This window comes from Nematolebias whitei, chromosome 15 (assembly GCF_014905685.2).
Source record: "Nematolebias whitei isolate Nwh7 chromosome 15, NemWhi1, whole genome shotgun sequence".
Lineage (NCBI taxonomy): Eukaryota > Metazoa > Chordata > Actinopteri > Cyprinodontiformes > Rivulidae > Nematolebias > Nematolebias whitei.
In genome coordinates this window covers 5,427,114-5,444,599 of record NC_056512.1, presented here as the reverse complement: position 1 = coordinate 5,444,599, position 17,486 = coordinate 5,427,114, and the positions used below count along the sequence as shown (strand labels likewise).

The 17,486-nt window shown below is 44.0% G+C and overlaps 1 protein-coding gene and 1 long non-coding RNA gene across 2 annotated transcripts in view; both read left to right on the top strand.

The window, feature by feature from the left end:
• The window catches only part of LOC119422017, a 22,512-nt gene extending 14,252 nt beyond the window's left edge, over nt 1-8,260 (top strand). Inside the window, exon 3 of the long non-coding RNA XR_005187391.1 lies at nt 8,154-8,260. This is a non-coding gene — a long non-coding RNA (uncharacterized LOC119422017). The remainder of the gene's footprint in view (nt 1-8,153) is intronic.
• The window catches only part of pdxdc1 (pyridoxal-dependent decarboxylase domain containing 1), a 163,913-nt gene that overhangs the window by 46,894 nt on the left and 99,533 nt on the right, over nt 1-17,486 (top strand). The window lies entirely within an intron of this gene.

Below are 17,486 nucleotides of genomic sequence, written 5' to 3'. Positions count from 1 at the left end.
CTGCACCTATCCGCCTATCGATCTCACGCTCCATTTTTCCCTCATTCGTGAACAAGACCCCAAGATACTTGAACTCCTCCACTTGGGGTAGGACCTCCTCCCTGACCCGGAGAGGGCACTCTACCCTTTTCCTGCTCAAGACCATGGCCTCGGAATTGGAGGAACTGATCTTCATCCAGGCCGCGTCGCATTCGGCTGCGAACCGCTCCAGCGAAAGCTTTAGATCACGATCTGATGAAGCCAATAAGACCACATCATCTGCAAAAAGCAGAGACGCAATCCTAAGGCCACCAAAACGGATCCCCTCAACACCTTGGCTGCGCCTAGAAATTCTGTCCATAAAAGTTATGAACAGAATTGGTGACAAAGGGCAACCTTGGCGGAGTCCAACTCTCATCGGGAACAAGCCCGACTTACTGCCGACGATGCGGACCAGGCTCTGACACCGGTCATACAGGGACCTAACAGCCCGTATCAAAGCCCCATACTCCCAGAGTACCCCCCCACAGGGCCCCCCGAGGGACGCAGTCGAACGCATTCTCCAAGTCCACAAAGCACATGTAGACTGGTTGGGCAAACTCCCACGCACCCTCCAGGACCCTGCTGAGAGTGTAGAGCTGGTCCAGTGTTCCACGGCCAGGGTGAAAACCGCACTGCTCCTCCTGAATCCGAGGTTCGACTATCCGACGGACCCTTCTCTCGAGAACCCCCGAATAGACCTTACCAGGGAGGCTTAAGAGCGTGATTCCCCTGTAGTTGGAACACACTCTACGGTCCCCCTTTTTGAATAGGGGGACCACCACCCCGGTCTGCCAATCCAGGGGAACTTCCCCCGATGTCCACGCAATATTGCAGAGTCGCGTAAGCCAACACAACCCTACAACATCCAGAGCCTTAAGGAACTCTGGGTGAATCTCATCCACCCCTGGGGCCCTGCCACCGAGGAGCTTTTTAACCACCTCGGTGACCTCAGCACCAGAGATTGGAGGGCCCGACCCAGAGTCCCCAAGCTCCGCTTCCTCAGTGGAAGACGTGCCGGTGGGATTGAGGAGGTCTTCAAAGTATTCCGCCCACCGACTCACAACATCCCGAGTTGAGGTCAGCAGCACACCACTCCCACTATAAACAGTGTTGGTAGCGTACCGCTTTCCCCCCCTGAGACGCCGGATGGTGGACCAGAATTGTCTCGAAGCCGTGCGGAAGTCGTTCTCCATGGCCTCTCCAAACTCCTCTCCAAACTCCTCCCATGCCCGAGTTTTTGCCTCAGCAACCACCCGAGTCGCATGTCGCTTGGACTGCCGGTACCCATCAGCTGCTTCCGGGGTCCCACAGGCCAAAAAGGCCCGATAGGACTCCTTCTTCAGCCTGACAGCATCCCTCACCGATGGTGTCCACCATCGGGTTCGAGGGTTGCCGCAGCGACAGGCACTGACAACCTTGCGGCCGCAGGTCTGGTAAGCCGCCTCGACAATAGAGGCACGAAACATGGTCCACTCAGACTCAATGTCCCCCACCTCCCTTGGAACATGTTCAAAGTTCTCCCGGAGGTGGGAGTTGAAACTCCGTCTCACAGGAGACTCTGCCAGACGTTCCCAGCAAACCCTCACAATACGTTTGGGTCTGCCAGGTCTGACCGGCATCCTCCCCCACCATCGGAGCCAACTCACCACCAGGTAGTGATCAGTTGACAGCTCCACCCCTCTCTTCACCCGAGTGTCCAAGACATGTGGCCGCAGATCAGATGAGACGATGACAAAGTCGATCATCGAACTGCGGCCTAGGGTGTCCTGGTGCCAAGAGCACATATGGACACCCTTCTGCTTGAACAAGGTGTTCGTTATTGACAATCCATGACGAGCACAGAAGTCCAACAACAGAACACCACTCTGGTTCAGATCAGGGGGGCCGTTCCTCCCAACCACACCCCTCCAGGTCTCACTGTCATTTCCCACATGAGCATTGAAGTCCCCCAGCAGAACAAGGGAGTCCCCAGAAGGTGCACTTTCCAGTACCCCCTCCAAGGACTCCAGAAAGTGCGGATAATCTGAACTGCCGTTTGGTGCATAAGCACAAACGACAGTCAGAACCCGTCCCCCCACACGTAGGAGGAGTGAGGCCACCCTCTCATTCACTGGGGTGAACCCCAATACACAGGCACCAAGTTGGGGGGCAATAAGTACACCCACACCTGCTCGGCACCTCTCACCAGGGGCAACTCCAGAGTGGAAGAGTGTCCAGCCCCTCTCAAGGAAACTGTTTCCAGAGCCTGAGCCATGCTTTGAGGTGAGTCCGACTATTTCTAGCCGGAACCTCTCAGCCTCACACACCAGCTCAGGCTCCTTCCCCACCAGTGAGGTGACATTCCACGTCCCAATAGCCAGCTTCTGTAGCAGAGGATCAGACCGCCAGGGTCCCCGCCCTCGGCCACCACCCATCCCACATTGCACCCGACCCCTTTGGCCCCTCCCACCAGTGGTGAGCCCATGGGAAGGGGGACTCACGTCTCCTCTTCGGGCTGTGCCCGGCCGAGCTCCATGGGTAAAAGCCCAGCCACCAGGTGCTCGCCCGCGTGCCCCACCTCCAAGCCTGGCTCCAGAGCGGGGCCCCGGTGACCCACGTCCGGGCAAGGGAACACTAGGTCCATTTATTTGTGTCATCATCGGGGTCTTTGGGCTGCACTTTGTCTGGTCCCTCACCTAGGACCTGTCTGCCATGGGTGACCCTACTAGGGCCATAAAGCCCCTGACAGCATAGCTCCTAGGATCATTGGGACACTCAAACCCCTCCACCACGGTAAGGTGGCAGCCCAGGGAGGAAATGAAATCTTCATCTCCATAAAGCTTTTCAGCAGATGGAAGCATGAAGTGCTCCAAAATCTCCTGATAGCTAGCTGCATTGACCCTGCCCTTGATAAAACACAGTGGGCCAACACCAGCAGCTGACATGGCACCCCAGACCATCACTGACTGTGGGTGCTTCACACTGGACTTCTGGCATTTTGGCATTTCCTTTTCCCCAGTCTTCCTCCAGACTCTGGCACCTTGATTTCCGAATGACATGCAAAATTTGCTTTCATCCAAAAAAAGTACTTTGGACCACTGAGCAACAGTCCAGTGCTGCTTCTCTGTGGCCCAGGTCAGGCGCTTCTGCTGCTGTTTCTGGTTCAAAAGTGGCTTGACCTGGGGAATGCGGCACCTGTAGCCCATTTCCTGCACACGCCTGTGCACGGTGGCTCTGGATGTTTCTACTCCAGACTCAGTCCACTGCTTCCGCAGGTCCCCCAAGATCTGGAATCGGCCCTTCTACACAATCCTCCTCAGGGTCCGGTCACCTCTTCTCGTTGTGCAGCGTTTTCTGCCACACTTTTCCCTTCCCACAGACTTCCCACTGAGGTGCCTTGATACAGCACTCTGGGAACAGCCTATTCATTCAGCAATTTCTTTCTGTGTCTTACCCTCTTGCTTGAGGGTGTCATTGATGGCCTTCTGGACAGCAGTCAGGTCGGCAGTCTTACCCATGATTGCGGTTTTGAGTAATGAACAAGGCTGGGAGTTTTTAAAAGCCTCAGGAATCTTTTGCAGGTGTTTAGAGTTACGTCGTTGATTCAGATGGTTAGGTTAATAGCTTGTTTAGAGAACCTTTTCATGATATGCTAATTTTTTGAGACAGGCATTTTGGGTTTTCATGAGCTGTATGCCATAATCATCAGTATTAAAACAATTAAAGACCTGAAATATTTCCGTTGGTGTGCAATGAATCTGAAATATATGAAAGTTTCATTTTTATCATTACATTATGGAAAATAATGACCTTTATCACAATATGCAAATTTTTTGAGAAGGACCTGTAGACTGGATGGGCAAACTCCCATGACCCTTCCAGGACCCTAGTGAGGGTAAAGAGCTGCTCCAGTGTTCCACGGCCAGAACAGAACCCGCATTGTTCCTCCTGGATCTGAGGTTTGACCAACGATCGGACTCGTTTCTCCAATACCCCTGAATAGTCCTTACCAGATAGGTTAAGAAGAGTGATGCCCCTATAATTGGAGCACACCCTCCAATCCCCCTTTTTGAAGAGGGGAACCACCACCCCAGTCTGCCAATCCAGTGGCACTGCCCCTGATGTCCATGGGACGTTGCAAAGGCGTGTCAACCAAGTCAACTCCACAATATCCAGAGCCTTTAGACTTGCTGGTGGGATTGAGAAGATCTGAGAAGTATTCCTTCCACCTCCCGACGACATCACTGGTTGAGGTCAACAGCTCCCCACCTTCACTGAACACAGTGTTAGTAAAGTGCTGCTTTCCCCTCCTCAGCCACTTAATGGTTTGCTTGAATGTCCTCGGAGCCGACTGAGAGCCTCTATCCAAGGTATCACTGAACTGGGCGGTTGTGGCTGAGTGGTTAGAGCAGTCGTCTTTCAGTGCAAGAGTTGGGGGTTCAAATCCACCAGCAGTCACATGCCGAAGTGTCCCTGGGCAAGACCCTGAACTCCTCATTTCCTCTGATGTGTATCCCATCAGTGTATGAATGTGAAAAAGCACTGATTAGTCTCTTTAGAATGATTTGTTCAATTAGCTTTGTAGAGATCTAGTAGAGTGCTGTATGAATGGGTCAATGAGGACACAGGTTGTAATGTAAAGCGCTTTGAATATCTCTATAAGATAGAAAAGCGTTATACAAGTACAGTCCATTTACCATTTACTCTTCCCACATCTGAGCTTTTGCCTCAGCGACAGCCAAGGCTGCACACTGCTTGGCTCTTTGGTACTCCTCAGCTGCCTCTGGAGTCCCACAGGCCAACAAGTCCCGATAGGACTCCTTCTTCAGCTTTCTATTTTTTTTTTTTATTAGTGGCCTTAAGTAATTTTCTAATTTTCTGAGATACTGAATTTGGGGTTTTCATTAGTTGTCAGTTATAATCATCAACATTAAAAGAAATAAACATTTTAAATATATCAGTCTGTGTGTAATGAATGAATGTAATATACAAGTTTCACTTTTTGAATGGGATTACTGAAATAAATCAACTTTTTCATGATATTCTAATTTTATGACCAGCACCTGTATTTTCTGAATTGGGTTTAAATAAGCAGAAATAAGCACAAAAATTAGGAAATCACCTAAAAAAGCTGAAATGAGCACACAAACCCCCCCCCCCCCCCAAAAAAACTGAAAAGTATCTGAAAAGGCAGAAAGAACTTAACTACCAGAAGGAAATGGATAGAGGTGAAGTGAGCTAAAAACAAGTGGAATTGGTTGAAAATGTTATAAACGGAATAACTGAAACTAGAAGAAATTATCTGAAATGAGCATAATGAGCTGAAATTGGCATAAAGATGTCAATTGGGTTGAAAGTAGCAGAAATTACCTAACTGCCAAAAGGAGCGGGACCTACAGCCTAAAAGAGAGCAAAAGAGAGAGAGCAGAAATTGTAACCTAGCTGTCACGTAACTTCATTTCCTAGCTGTTTTTTTCACTGTTTCTTTCACCTTTTAATTATCATTCTGTTTTCAATTGTAAAAAAAACACATTAAATTTGTACGAACCATTTGTTAATGTCTATTGTTGTCGTCGTTATCCACTGTTGTCATCATTCTTTGTTAAAATCCAGGTCTCTGTTGTAAATTAATCCCCATGGCTCAATGAGACTAACATGTTCAAAGGTTGAATGAAAATTATCTTGAAAAACCTGATTTTCTTTTAAATCAGCTGAAATTAGCTAAAAAAATGCTAATAAAAAGTAGCTGAAAAGGTAGAACAAGCTTAAATCAACACAAGAAAGCAGAAAAAACATGTTTGCCTAATTAGGCTGAAAGAAGCAGAAATGAGCACAAAAATTTTGAAATTATCTAATAAAAGCTGAACTTGGCCAAAAATAGCTGAAAAGTAGCTAAAAAGGCAGAAAGAAGCTTACATTACCAGTACAAAGTCGAGAGAGTATTTTTCTGAATTATGCTTAAGTTGAAATGAGTTCAACAAATGTGGAATTAGCTGAAAAAAGCTTTTAATTAGTATAAAAACAGCTATATAGTAGCTGAAATAGTAGAAAAAGATAAAACACTGAAGCTGAAAGGAGCATAACAAGCAAGAAAGTTTGAAGAAGCACAAAAAAGCTGAAAGAAACTGAAGCATAACAAAATGTGAAAGGAGCAGTAAAAGGTTGTAAACAGATATAAAGATATAAAGGGTGGAAAATGAGCTCAGGGCATTTTCTATGAGAAAAAATGTCAAAAGGCTAAATATTTCAAAAAGCTAAAGTCGCACCAATACGAAAAGTCATAGCAGGATTGTTCTGAAAGAGCTGAATGTTTTGATTTATTTGTTGAAACTGCAGGACGGGAATCATACGGAAGAAAAGTGGAGCACAATAGTTGCTTCATAAACATTTACACAACGAAGCTGAGCAACACGAAACAATCAGACCACAAAGGTTTATCACTTTACTGAGTTGTCGATGCAAAAAGGCTTTAATAGATCAACACTGAGATCTGTTCTCTTTGAAATACAGTGAACCCTCGTTTTTCACAGGGGTTACGTTCCAAAAAGAACCCGTGATAGGCGAAATCCGTGAAGTAGTAAACTTTATTTTTTTTACAATTATTATACAATGAAATATTCCATAATACATTCAAACCAAAGAACAAAACCTTTTTACAGGCCCAAGCATTTGTTTAACAAATAAAAGTACTGTATAAACGTTTTTTACAAATAACTACTGTACTGGAGAGACTGTTTAGCCAATCAGAATGCAGAACCATGATGCAAATCCGTGAAGCAGCGAGACCTTGAAAGGTGAACCGCGTTATAGCGAGGGTTCACTGTATTCTTAAATAGCATTTTTGTCATCTTATACTAATTTAGCCTTTCAGCTAATTTTTTTTCTTCTACTTTTAGTTTTCAGCTAGATTTTTCTGCTTTTAGCTCATGTTTTTCAGCAAGCTATGTGCAGAAAGGGGGAGGAGTTGAAAAGTTTGATAGCCACAGGGAGGAAAGACTTCCTGTGGCGTTCTGTGGAGCACCTCGGTGGTCTCAGTCTACGACTGAAGGTGCTGCGCTGAGTGGGGGAGTGGTGGCGCAGAGGTTAGAGAAGATGGGCCTGTGATCGGAAAGTCACAGGTTCAACTCCTGTTACCGTCAACATCAAAATGTCGGTGAAAAAGGTGGAACACCTACACCTACCTCCACCCTCATTTGTTCCACTCTGGGCCCCTGAGCAAGGACCTTAACTCCCACCTTCTGCTCCTGAAAACAGGTCTCTCTTGAATATGAGTTCTCGTGACTCAATGAGACTACCTGTATAAATAAAGAGTAAATTAAAAAAGTGAGTCCAGTGTGTCATGCAGGAGATGTGACGTGTTGTTCAGGATCTGCAGCAGTTTCCTCAGCATCTTCTTCCTGTAGTCCACCTGCAGCTCTTTTGACAGAGTCAGAGATTCTTTGTTTTGTTTTTTCCAGTGTTAAGTTGCAGGTGGTTCTGTCCACACCAATTCCACAAAGCTGTCAACCACACCTCTGTATTCAGATCCTGGTCACCAGTGATATAGCCCACAATGGCAGAGTCATCTGAGATCTTCTGCAGAATGCAGGATTATGAGTTGTGCCTGAAGTCCAAGGCATAGCGTATGAAATGGTTAGTCTGGTTGGAATTACAACAAATGTGACTATTTTAAGAGACAAATTGTTGCTTGAATGTCTTGGACATGTTCAAAGTTCAAGCAGCAAAACCGTTTCTGCAGCACACACAGGGAAACTGAGAAACCCCAAGCACATTTGGAGACATTTTGGAGACTCTTTGGCATGGGACAATCATCAAATAATTTCCAGCAGTTGCATCCTAATGAGATACTGGTACCAGAGAAAGATTTGGAAGTGATTAGTACACCACGGGTCAGGAGCTGGGACAGAGAGAACCATTTAGGAACTCCACCATATGAAGTAATACCTGAAGGCATTATCACAAAGAACATTTCATGCCTTAACCTTAAAAGTCAATAAGGTGGTTTTTCTAAGAAGCGTAAGTGGGGCCCTGAACTTTTCGATCTGGGATTGTGTGATCTTTGAAACTAAACGATGGCATCAATATTATCAAATATCTAAACCTGTCTGCTTTCCTTATAAAGCCAATCACCATTTGTTGTATTTCTTGTGTAGTGGTCAGGATGTTACCACGATATTACATCTGGTCCAGAGTCTCATTCATGAGGCAGAGGAGGACGACGAGAAGCCCACCCAACAGTAAGTAGATTTCATTTAAAGTACAACTCAGAACGTGAAGGTAGTGTTTCTTTAGAGTGCCTGGTGGTCGAGCCTTGGCTCCTGGGGCTTGGCCAGGCAAAGCCTGAAAGAAAGACAGAATACCACGTCCATGTGTGCCTACCACCTGCGAGGAGGACCATCGAAGTCAGGTGCATTGCAGACCAAGTAGTAGGCGAAGGCGGGGCACTGGGCGTGCCAATTTCTGGTGACATAAACTGACCATAGAAATGGTGAATGTCTCCCATCTGGTGAAAAAGGAGGCGAGGATACTCGCAAGCCCCTGGTTGAGTGCCTAGTTCTAGTTTTTCTCAATGAATGGGAAGGTTGCCTGTGACTTAAAGTTGCAGGAGGGATGGTTTTGACTGTCTTCTGGGCTTTTGCACCAGGCAACAGTTCTGATTACCTGACCGTCTTAGTGTTTCGAACTGGACTAAAGTTGGTCCCCCTTCCAACCGAATTTGGTGTTCAGTGACTCAGAGAGCCGGACGGGACCGTCCAAAAATATATTTTGGTCCAGGACCGGCCGCTCCCACTCCACCGGTCACTCTGAGCGCACCCTGGCGGCCAGGTGACCCCTCGAGCTGGGGAGTCTGGGGAGAAGTTCGGAATTTGTATCGGAGTTGCTGCAGGCCTCCATCCAAACTCACCTGGATAATAATTAATTTTATTCCAGATCTCCTGATGCATGCTCAATAATCCAGGTAGAAAAATCCAAAAAAGTTCAATCTGGTCCTCTGGACATTCAACAACCACCACATACAGAACACCATGGACTTTGTGGATAAGGTGAGGGATGTCATCATGGAGACTGATGAAACAATGGTCTCTTTTGATGTCACACACTCTTTACGTGCATTCCTGTTGATGATGCAGTAGAGGTGGTCAGTTTAAGATTAAAATCAGACACCATTCTGAGCAGCAGGACCACGCTTTCCACAGAACAACTGTGTCAACTCTTGAAACTGTGCCTGCAGTCAACCTACTTCACATATGGGGAGCAATATTATAGGCAGAAACATGGGTGTGCTATGGGGTCTCCAGTTTCTCCTATTGTTGCCAACCTGTACATGGAGGAGAGCCTTGACGTCCTTTTCAGGGACACCACCAAGTCATTGGTTCAGGTATGTTGACGACACCTGGGTTAAAATCAAATCTCAGGAAGTCCAACATTTTACTGACCACATCAACTCTGTGGATAAATACATCAAGTTCACATGAGAATATGTAAAAAATAGCAGGTTGGATTTCTTGGACTGTGAGGTCTCAGTCTCTGATAGAGGACATTTGCAAACTGAGGTGTACCGCAAACCCACCCACACAGACCAGTATTTGCAGTTTGACTCCCATCACCCTTTGGAGCACAAGTTAGGAGTCATCAGGACTCTGTATCACAGAGCAGACAGCATCCCCACTAACTCAGGAGCCAGGCAGAAGGAGAAATCCCACACAAGACAGGCTCTTCCTGAAAGCAGAGAAGAAACCCAAACAGGACTCCAGTCAGCCATCAGGTGAAAAGGAGGAACCCAGACCCAGACCAGTGGTCATTCCGTATGTTGAGGGGGTATCAGAGAAACTGAGACGTTTATTTTCTAAACATAACGTCCCAGTGGCTTTTAAACCCCAAAATACATTACAGCAAAGACTGGTTCATCCCAAAGATCCAGTCCCCCGGCAAAAACAGAGTAATGTTGTGTATGTTGTTCAGTGTCAGGAGAGCTGTGATCAGTCTTACATCGGGGAAACTAAACAGCCACTGGCCAAAAGGATGGCCCAGCACAGAAGATCAACATCATCAGGCCAGGATTCTGCGGTCTACACTCATCTCCAGGCCAGCAGTCACTCTTTCAGGGATGAAGATGTTCACATCCTGGAAAGAGAGGAACGATGGTTTGAGAGAGGAGTAAAGGAGGCCATCTTTGTGAAAATAAATCGTTCATCATTAAACAGGGGTGGAGGCCTCCGGGTTCAACTGTCCCCCTCTTACAATGCTGTGATTGCTAGTATCACTCAGCCCTCTGTGAGTAGTAAACAGCCATCAGTGTGCTAATGACCCATTGTTAGGCTGATGGTCCTTCTTGAGCATGTGATCAGCTGGTTTTGGTTGTCAGCAGCAAACTGGTTGATCCACTCTGAGAAGGTGCTATTTAAGAGACTGAGCTGAATACAGCACCTCAGACTGAGGAAGTCTCTTGGATGAGAGACGAAACGTTTCTAGATTTTTTTGCTTTGTTTTTTTCTTTTTTTTTTTTTTGAATGTCCAGAGGACCAGATTGAAATTTTTTGGATTTATTCCAGATCACGCTGTTGGCCCCTGTTGATCTGAAACGAGCTAGGATCATGCCTTTCACTTCAGGAGGATTTTCTGGCAGTTTGCTCTGCTATTTGCTGCAAATTATCTGTTTCTGTTTCGGCCTGTTGATTCTGGACCCAGCTTCTGTTTCCCATGGGAGCATCCATCTATCTTCACTGGGGGGCAGGAGCCCCCCTCAGCCCAACTCAAACTGCAGTTGGGCCACCTCGTCGGGTTTGTTTGCCCATTTGAACTGTGACGTTTTATGGTCTGAGACTTTTCTGCATCATTCTTATTATTGTCACTATTTTCAGTTTTCAGATTATCTGGAGTCACTGAATCTTGTTAATACACCTGAATCTGCCCATCACTGTAACTTTCACTGTTTTTGGGTTCTGAATGATCGCGTCTTCATTAATGTTTCTCATGGTTCGATTATGGGCGCTAATTGTCACACTGTTGACTCCTTCAATTACACATCAGTCACGAAAAACTCAAGAAAATGTCTGATAATAATGTTGTTACTGCTCTCAGGGATTCAACCTAACCCTGGACCCCCCACTATTTATATGACACAAAATGACTTTAAAAACGTGTCTGGACTTCATTTTTTGCATGTAAACGCTCGTAGCCTTCTGAGAAAACTTGATGCCTTGAAAATTCTGGTCAGTTCTTCTGGGGCAGATGTAATCTTCATCTCTGAAACCTGGCTCAACAAATCTGTACTCAATAATGACCTGGCAATCAATGGATTTAACATCTACCGCTGTGATCATCAAAAAAGTGTGTGGGGGGTCGCTGTTTACATCAGAGATTCTTTGGTTGCTAGTCCTTTGTCTTCTAAAACAATTCCAAACCAAATTGATGCCTTAGCTGTAAACATCACTTTAAATGGAGGCCAGATCTTATCACACCTGAGGCTCTGTCCACCCTGATGGAATTCCTTGGTAATTTAAAATTCAAAGAGATCTTTTTGGCAGGAGACTTCAATATTGACTGGGATAAGTTGACTCCCCTCTGTGATAAATTCAAGGAATGTTGCCTGTCTCTCAATCTTACCCAATTGATCAACTCTCCCACTAGATTAAACAAAAACCGTCCTGAAAAATCCTCCATCTTAGACCTATTTCTAACTAATATGCCTCACAAATTCTCTGGTACAGGTGTATTTGCCAATATCTTGAGTGATCATTGTGTGACAGCTGCTTTGAGAGATATTAAACTTCCACCTTCTAAGCCCAGATTAATTTTAAAAAAGAATCTGAAACATTTTTGTGAACAGTCATTCCTCTGGGTTCTGTCTCACTTTAACTGGCATCGTATTCTGTTAACTGATGACGTGAACTCCGCTTGGAACTATTTTCATAATAGTTTCATTTATTTTGTGAACAAACATGCTCCTTTTTGTCAGTTCAGAATAAAGGGACGAGACAGCCCCTGGTTTACTCCAGAGCTAGCTGACCTGCACAGGAGAGACCATCTTTGGGCCACAGCGAGAAAATCTGACTCAGACACTGATTGGTTGAGTTTTCGACAGATGAGGAATAAATGTACAACTGCTGTCAAAGCAGCAAAACACAACTATTTCTCATCTCAGACCTCCAAAAATCTAAATGACCCAACAGATTCTGGAAAACCATCAAATCTCTCTCAGGCACCCCACAATCATCTGACCTCCCATCACAACTTCTCGTTAACTCTGTTCCTGTGTCAAATAAGCACGAGATCCTGAACTGTTTCAACAAACATTTTGTTTCTAGTTCTTTATTTGACACAGTTACTAACGGAAAATCAGCCACTTCACTTAATAACCAAACTTCTACAAATCAAATCCCTCCTACAAGTCAATCCTCAGTTAAACACACCTTCTCTTTTTCTCCGTTCTCCGTCAGTGAGGTCAATACACTGTTAAAAGATCTTGATCCTAAAAAATCTGCAGGTCCAGATGAATTTCCACCTTATTTCTTAAGGCTGGCTGCTCATATCATCACAGTCCCTGTGATCCACATCTTCAATCTCTCCATAAGACAAAACTCCATCCCAGACACTTGGAAAACAGCCTTTGTTCTTCCTTTGCTGAAGGGAGGTGACCCCACCTCACTGAACAACTATCGACCAATCTCTAAACTCTGCATTTTAGCCAAGGTTCTAGAAAAACTGATAAACTCTCAAATCAAAAATTACCTGGACTCATTTAACATCTTGCCTCCACATCAATCTGGTTTCAGGAAACAACACAGCACAACCACTGCTTCACTGAAGGTTCTTAATGACATTGTTGAAGCACTGGATACTAAGGATTATTGTGCTGCACTTTTCTTAGACCTGTCTAAAGCTTTTGACACTGTGGATCATAACATCTTGTGTCATAAACTCTCAGAAATTGGTTTCTCAGAACACACCATTGGTTGGTTCTCTAACTATCTCTCAGACCGGAAGCAATGTGTTCAACATAATGGTACTTCCTCCAGTTATTTAACAGTCAACAATGGTGCACCACAAGGCTCAGTCTTAGGACCCACCCTCTTTACAATCTACATACATAATGTAGGTAAAAACATCCCTAATGCATCCATACATTTCTATGCTGATGACACAGTTGTTTATTGTCGAGCTAAAACTGTTGCTAAGGCTTTCCAACTTTTTAAATCTGCATTCAACAACATCCAGACAGATTTGTTCCGCCTCAAACTTGTCCTAAATGCCGACAAAACCAAAGGGATGCTTTTTTCAAATAGGAAGTTGGTCCCAGCAGTTCTTCCTCCGATTTTATCCTCAAATTATTATTATTTTTTTTCATTTAGCCTTTATTTATCCAGGTTAGTCTCATTGAGCCACGAGAACTCATTTTCAAGAGAGACCTGTTTAGGGAGCAGATGGTGGGGTTAAGGGCCTTGCTCATGGGCCCAGAGTGGGGCGAATGATGGTGGGAGCAAGTGTGGGTGTTTCACCTACCCCACCCACAATTTTGATGTTGTCGGGGCCGGGGCGTGAACCGGCGATCTTCGGATCACAAGCCCACCTCTCTAACCTCTGCGCCACCACTCCCCGCAAATGGTGTCCCCATTGAGTTTGTTGATTCCTATAAATATTTAGGTATCTTGTTCGACTCACATCTCTCTTTTAAGCTCCATGTGGAAAACTTGGTAAAGAAACTGAAAATTAAACTGGGTTTCTTTTTCAGAAACAGATCCTGTGAATGCTAGGAAACGCCTTGTATCTGTGACTTTCCTTCCCTCCATTGATTACGGTGACATTATTTACATGAATGCTCCTACAAGAACCCTGCAGATGTTGGATGCTGTCTATCATGGTGCACTAAGATTCATAACTGGCTGTCATTATTGTACCCACCACTGCACCCTGTATTCACTGGTTAACTGGACATCATTAACTTCACGCAGACTCTCTCACTGGTACATTTTCATCTTTAAATCACTTCTTGGTCTGTTGCCTTCATACATCTCCTCCTACATGTCTCTGCGTGAGTGCAGCTACGGAGTGCGCTCTCAGGACATTATTACCTGCAGTGTTCCATCAATGAGGACTGAACTAGGCAAAGGGGCCTTCTCCTACTCCGCTCCTGTTTCCTGGAATATCCTACAAAAACAATTTAAGCTCTCGACCTTGACCTCTCTAAGTGGCTTTAAGAATCTGTTGGACTCCTGGCAGGGACCAATGCAGACATGTTCCTGTTTTTAGTTTTCTACATTCGCCTTAGAATCTAGCTGTTTTTTTTTTTTTTGTTACCTTTTTCTTTTAGCCATCCTATTTGTTATAAAAAATAAAAAAAAACTCTAGTATGACTTTTTATAACTGTTTATTGTTGTTGCTGTTGTCCATTGTTGTCGTCATTCTTTGTTGAAATCAGGTCTCTCTTGTAAATAAGTCTTCGAGGCTCAATGGGATTTACCTGTCTATATAAAGGTTGAATGAAAATTCAATCTGGTGGCAGGGTGAGCTGCTGGGCAAAACTGGTAAACACAAATAAGTAGTGAGGGTGAAATGGGAAGGTTTGGCACAGCCCCTGTCCATGGGTTAGGAAAAAGACTTTGCATTAGGTGGAGGAGTATCTGGGAGTTTTGTTCACCTAGTAATGGTAGGATGGAGCTTCAAATGGATATATAGATCAAGCCTCAGCCACAGTAATGAGGGTATTGCTTCAGTTAGTCATTGTAAAATAAGAGTTGAGCCAACTGGCAAAACTCTTCAAGTTTCCTGGTTTGTCTATGTTCATCTGTAGACTTTATTACACAAAGAAAGAGTAGAAGAAGCCCTCTCTATGAAATGTATTATGATGTCATTGTCTCCAGTAGGATGAAAAATGTTGGAGAACAGGGTCACATGGCATTGCTGGGCCACAGCCTGGCAGCATACATCTCAGTGCTGGACAGAGAACGGCTCCGGAAGCTGACCACTCGGATTCAGTCCGACACCACACTGTGGCTCTGCAAGATTTTCAGGTAAAAACCTGGAGAGCAGAAATTCACTGGAACACAAGCACAAATCTTAAAATCTCTTACAAAAACAGTGCTGTGAAAAAACATTCACCCTCTTATTGCTTTTTACTGTTTTTACTTTTTTTTGTCACACTTACACATTACAGATCAGCAAACAAATGTAATATAAAATAAAGATATCATGAAGAAATGCAAAATGCAGTTTTTAAATAATTTCATTTATTAAGGGGGAAAAAGCTATCCAAGCCAACTTAGTTAAAAATGATTGTGCTGTTGGTTAAACTGTAAATTAACTGATTAGTTGGAATGCATAGTTTGTTCTCACTTGCCACACTCAGACCTGATTACTGCCAAACCTGTAGAATCAAGAAATAACTTCAATAGTTATTATTCAGGGATTCAGAGAGATTTATTTGTCCTTCGCACCTCATGTCTCATTATCCGCATATGTAGAAAACACAGAACAGCGGTGAACTATTCCAAATGTGGCCAGCTGACAAAATACTCCGAGAGCATTAGTGACTCATCCAGGAGGTCCCAAAGGTTAAATGTCTCAGTTAAGACAAATTTGAATCCAATTTAGTTTATTTATATAGCACCAAATCACAACAGAAGTTGTCTCATGGCACTGAACAGAAACATTCATATACATACTATAACTACTTTCAAGCATGCCCAGACACAAGTGGTTTCCTCAAACTGGTGAATTTATTCAAATTTGATACAAGAAAACTAAAGAAAACACATAAAACAAAACAATTAACTCTTAAGAAAAATAAACAACAAACCTCAATATTAAACACTTGTACTCGATGTCCACAAAATACAGCAATAAAACAAACATGGCTCGTTGGCTGTGTGGTACCTAAAGGAATTGGGCTTGTTTCTTCTGTTTCAGCTTTTAATTATTTTCTTTAACTTGAAGTCCATGTTTACTTGATTGCTGCCGACTGATTTCTTCTGGTTGCCTTTCACACCTGAATGCAGTGCCATCTACAGGTGGTGTGTAAAACTACATATAATTAACAGTGCAAGCCATATAAATGTTAAACATAAAATAAACTGGCAGTTACACATACAAAAGCCAATAAGTAAAAGTTCTCTATCTAAGGAAGGAAGCCAGCAGACTCATTGAGTCTTCACTTTGTCAGTCTCCCATCCTGAGCAAGCACAAAGGCAACAGTGGAAAGGAAAACTCCATTTTAACAGGAACCTCCAGAAGAACCAGACTCAGGACAAGTGGCTATCTGCTTCGACTGGCTGGGTTTGAGAGAACGGAAAGGAGAGACAAATGAACACAGAATAGACAGACTATATTTCATGATTCAACAATAAAAAGGTCCAAATGTTCAACAATTCAAAGATCAATAAAAATAGTCAGATGAAAGAGGGCTGTGAGTCAGCTTGTTAGGTTTAGAGGGCATACTGTATAGAGCAAGGTCGGTTTCCCCTGGAAAAAGGAAGCCATCATTTAAAAACTGCATGTTGTAATTACTCAACTCATCTCTGACTAATATTGGTTGGATTGAAAAGCTGAAACATTTAGGTGTGACCAAAAAGCAAAAGCAGAACAAAATCTGGCAATTATTGGCCAACGTCTAAAGGAAACAAGGTAAAATACTTGTTCACAGCACTGATGGTGGACTGTAAGGTGTTTTACGATGAAAATACATCTGATGAAATACCAGGTCTGTGAGGTTCTTCAAAATGGTAAATAGACTGTACTTATAGCTCCTTTCTATCTAATTCATACAGCTCTCTACTACACACACATTCATACAGCTCTCTACTACACACAAATTCATACAGCTCTCTACTACACACACATTCATACAGCTCTCTACTACACACACATTCATAAAGCACTCTACTACACACACATTCATACAGCAGTCTACTACACACACATTCAGACAGCACTCTACTATACACACATATTCCTAAAACACTCTACTACACACATTCATACAGCTCTCTACTACACACGCATTCATACAGCTCTCTACTACACACTCATTCATACAGCTTTCTACTACACACGCATTTATATAGCACTTTACTAGACACATATTCATACTGGACTCTACTACACACACATTCATACAGCACTCTACTACACACACATTCATACAGCTCTCTACTAAACACACATTCATACAGCACTCAACTACACACACATTCATACAGCTCTCAACTACACACCCATTCATACAGCTCTCTACTACACACGCATTCATAAAGCACTCTACTACACACACATTCATAATGCACTCTACTACACCCACATTCATAAAGCACTCTACTACACACACATTCATACAGCACTCTACTACACACACATTCATACAGCACTCTACTACACACACATTCATACAGCTCTCTACTACACACATTCATACAGCTCTCTACTACACACGCATTCATACAGCTATCTACTACACACACATTCATACAGCTATCTACTACACACACATTCAT